Source organism: Salvelinus namaycush, unplaced genomic scaffold, assembly GCF_016432855.1.
Source record: "Salvelinus namaycush isolate Seneca unplaced genomic scaffold, SaNama_1.0 Scaffold1502, whole genome shotgun sequence".
Lineage (NCBI taxonomy): Eukaryota > Metazoa > Chordata > Actinopteri > Salmoniformes > Salmonidae > Salvelinus > Salvelinus namaycush.
In genome coordinates this window covers 40,001-45,000 of record NW_024058234.1, presented here as the reverse complement: position 1 = coordinate 45,000, position 5,000 = coordinate 40,001, and positions in this window count along the sequence as shown.

The following is a 5,000-nucleotide window of genomic DNA, read 5'->3' as shown; positions in this document are numbered from 1 at the left end:
GTCTGTACTCATCCTCCCTTCTGTGCACCTGGTATTATTTTTGGGTTACCAGGTGCTCCTATTGAAATCGAATGAGTGCACCTGGTATTATTTTTGGGTTACCAGGTGCTGCTATTGAAATCGAATGAAAATGATTTTAAATGGCCTGCAGACACCCATGCCCGCTATGGGAGCACCATACTATGGGCACAAGTCAGTGGGGGCCGGCCTGAGGGATTTATGGAGCTTTTCAAAAAAGGTCCGAAAATATTCTATGTTGAACTACTCAGGAAAAACGGCTAAGTGCCCTCTTTTGGGTTACCAGGTGCTCCTATTCTAATCGAATGAAAATGAATTTAAATGACCTGCAGACACCCATGCCCGCTATGGGAGCACCATACTATGGGCACAAGTCAGTGGGCACCGGCCTAAGGGATTTATGGAGCTTTTATATAAAATGTCTGTACTCATCCTCCCCTCCGTGCACCTGGTATTATTTTTGGGTTACCAGGTGCTCCTATTCTAATCGAATGAAAATGAATTTAAATGACCTGCAGACACCCATGCCCGCTATGGGAGCACCATACTATGGGCACAAGTCAGTGGGCACCGGCCTAAGGGATTTATGGAGCTTTTCAAAAATAAGGTCTGAATACTTTCTATGTTGAACTACTCAGGAAAAACGACAGAGTGCCCACTTTTTGGGTTACCAGGTGCCCCTATTTAAATCGAATGAAAACGAATTTAAATGACCTGCAGACACCCATGCCCGCTATGGGAGCACCATACTACGGGCACAAGTCAGTAGGCACCGGCCTAAGGGATTTATGGAGCTTTTATATAAAAGGTCTGTCCGCATCCTCACTACTGACACCACCTTATGTTAGTTTGGGTTACCAGGTGCTGCTACAGAAATCGAATGAAAATGACTTTTAAGGGCCTGCCCACACCCATGCCCGATATGGGAGCACCATACTACGGGCACAAGTCAGTGGCCACCGGCCTAAGGGATTTATGGAGCTTTTATATAAAATGTCTGTACTCATCCTCCCCTCCGTGCACCTGGTATTATTTTTGGGTTACCAGGTGCTCCCATTCTAATCGAATGAGTGCACCTGGTATTATTTTTGGGTTACTAGGTGCTCCTATTGAAATCGAATGAAAATGACACACAAAGACAAGGATTAATTGCAAAAAATATTGTATTTATTTAGAGTTATTCATGGATTGATTTGTCCCTCAATTAGTCTCCGAGCCTGGCTTGCATTATGAGGCAAATTATGGGAACGGTAGTAGCGTGCCTGCGTCTCCAGGGAGTGACACATGTGGTCAGCCACAGTTCCACGGTCTGTAAGCGACCCAAGATTAAAGTTTAATGTGGCAATGCTTCTTCGAATTGTACCAAATGTCACTTTCCTTCCAATGCCAAACTCTGCAAAAATCTTACCCACACAATCACAGAGATTACCGTATGGTTTACCAGAGCATGTGAAAAAGAAGAGTGTTGTGTCTGGGGTCATTCCACTCAGATGAGGCCTGATCCGATGGAATCGTTGAAGCCAAGTGTATTCCTCATCAGATATAACAATTCTGCACTCCCCGAAGCTGTAGTTAGTTTTGTGGCTTGCTACAGTCATTTGATAAACCCCACTTTCATTGGTTATTTCATTGAAATCACTCTCACCGAACATGGTGACTGGGGATCGTCGAGTTCCATTAAAAGTCGCCAACCGGCTGGACATGAGAGCCGCAAACCTGCGTCTGTCAGATGAGGTGGCTCGGACTTCCAGCCTGCTGAGAACAGAAGGAATAGATGCATTGCTTAGCTCCAAAAATCGTTTTAACTCCGCAGCGCTGAGCACCTCGTCCCTGCAGCGTCTGCGAAATTGTGCCATGTGCGTTGCCAGGCTCTGCCTAGAATCCCTGTCTATCTTTGCCAAGCAGAGTAACAATTTGCGAATTACACTGGCTTTAGCTTGCAGACCATTCGGCCGGAACTGAATAAGATATTTCAGGAAACTTCTAACATCTGATCGGTATAGTTTTAATGTGGATGGTGCCAAACTACGGCCTTCACATGTCCGGTACCACTCATACACACGCATGTAGTTGTCCAGAAAACACAGGCCTTCATCGGATTTGTCCTCGGACATAATGCGGAGGAATTCCCGTACTCGTGACAGACTGGTGTGACTATTGTCTATTCTTTTAACTGAAGGGTTAATACCCTTAATATAGGTAGCATATTCATTCAAAATGACATCACTCAAACCTTCAGTTGTGGACGGCACACCACCGCCGCCTCCATCACTTTCGCTATCGGTGGAAGGCGACATGACGCTGCATTGCTCCCCCGGTTCCGAGCATTGTTCACCGGTTGACTGCACCGTCGCCTGACTGGTTGACTGCACCGCTGACTGCTCACTCTCGCCACTCAGCTGCTGTTCTGCGGACAACTCACTTCCAACGCCGTTGTTAGGCTCCATACAATCCCCTGGGTAGGCCTGCTGTGTCTCAGCCGAAATCGGGCTACATTGCACGGCATGATTCCATTCCATAGATGCGTGTGTAAGTCCATGGACAGTCTTAAAATGTTTGTCTATCCGCGAAATATGCGTCTTGGTACAAAGTCCACAGTCATGTCGTTTTTGTTTGCTGTCCATAGCTAGCTTCTCTCTCCTGCCTTCCTGTGTGTATGTTTGTTAGCTTCCAACCGTCGCCTAATCAATGGCCTAATTATCACCAGGTGTGGATACAGGTGCGGCGCGAGCGGGGCACGGGCGGGGCACGGGCGGGGCAAGGGCGGGGCTGTGTCATAGCTATGCCCTGCTTAGGGCTATAGACATGAATTGTTATGCCGGAAAATAGGCACCTTGAATGGGATTCAATTCATAGAGCACTGCCCTTGGAGCCCACAGGCTCAGATGCCACATGCCACAATACCACTTCCACATACCACAATGCCACTTCCACATACCACAATGCCACTTCCACATACCACAATGCCACTTACACAAGTGTCAAACGCCCCTTCACCAAGTGCCAAACGCCCCAACCCTAACCCTAACCCTAACCCTAAGAAGGTCGTAAGTTCCATCAGCAGTGCCACAGGTGCCATAGGTGCCAAACCCCTGCCTGGGTAATTTTTAAAGCTATTTAAAAAAAAAAAATATGCCGGGCAAGAGGCACTCTGACCGGGGTAACATTAGGTGTGCACTGCCCCCCCCTGGAGCCCTGTGGCACTTGGCACTTGGCACTTGGCACTTTAAACCTTTCATAAGTGCCATAGGTGCCAGACCCCTGACTGGGTCATTTTTAAAGGATAAAGGGCTACACACATTAAATACTATGCCGGGCAAGAGGCACTCTGACCGGGGTAACATTATGTGTGCACTGCCCCCCTGGAGCCCTGTGGCACTTGGCACTTGGCACTTGGCACTTTAAACCTTTCATAAGTGCCATAGGTGCCAGACCCCTGACTGGGTCATTTTTAAAGGATAAAGGGCTACACACATTAAATACTATGCCGGGCAAGAGGCACTCTGACCGGGGTAACATTATGTGTGCACTGCCCCCCTGGAGCCCTGTGGCACTTGGCACTTGGCACTTGGCACTTTAAACCTTTCATAAGTGCCATAGGTGCCAGACCCCTGACTGGGTCATTTTTAAAGGATAAAGGGCTACACACATTAAATACTATGCCGGGCAAGAGGCACTCTGACCGGGGTAACATTATGTGTGCACTGCCCCCCTGGAGCCCTGTGGCACTTGGCACTTGGCACTTGGCACTTTAAACCTTTCATAAGTGCCATAGGTGCCAGACCCCTGACTGGGTCATTTTAAATACAGGATAATAGGCTACACACATTAAATACTATGCCGGGCAAGAGGCACTCTGACCGGGGTAACATTAGGTGTGCACTGCCCCCCTGGAGCCCTGTGGCACTTGGCACTTGGCACTTGGCACTTTAAACCTTTCATAAGTGCCATAGGTGCCAGACCCCTGACTGGGTCATTTTTAAAGGATAAAGGGCTACACACATTAAATACTATGCCGGGCAAGAGGCACTCTGACCGGGGTAACATTATGTGTGCACTGCCCCCCTGGAGCCCTGTGGCACTTGGCACTTGGCACTTGGCACTTTAAACCTTTCATAAGTGCCATAGGTGCCAGACCCCTGACTGGGTCATTTTTAAAGAATAAAGGGCTACACACATTAAATACTATGCCGGGCAAGAGGCACTCTGACCGGGGTAACATTAGGTGTGCACTGCCCCCCTGGAGCCCTGTGGCACTTGGCACTTGGCATTTGGCACTTGGCATTTGGCACTTTAAACCTTTCATAAGTGCCATAGAGTGGTAATTGCATAGGATTTCAGGGCTATACACATTAAATACTATGCCGGGCAAGAGGCACTCTGACTGGGGTAACATTAGGTGTGCACTGCCCTGTGGCACTTGGCACTTGGCACTTGGCATTTGGCACTTGGCATTTGGCACTTGGCACTTCCATAAGTGCCATAGAGTGGTAATTGCATAGGATTTCAGGGCTATACACATTAAATACTATGCCGGGCAAGAGGCACTTTGACTGGGATACAATTTTAAAAATTCCCGCACCATCTGGATTTGTCCACATGATGGCGACATTGGATAGGGTAAGCTGGGATAAAATTATGATGGTAATTGCATAGGATTTCAGGGGTATACACATTAAATACTATGCCGGGCAAGAGGCACTTTGACTGGGATAAAATTATGATGGTAATTGCATAGGATTTCAGGGGTATACACATTAAATACTATGCCGGGCAAGAGGCACTTTGACTGGGATAAAATTATTATGGTAATTGCATAGGATTTCAGGGGTATACACATTAAATACTATGCCGGGCAAGAGGCACTTTGACTGGGATAAAATTATGATGGTAATTGCATAGGATTTCAGGGGTATACACATTAAATACTATGCCGGGCAAGAGGCACTTTGACTGGGATAAAATTATTATGGTAATTGCAT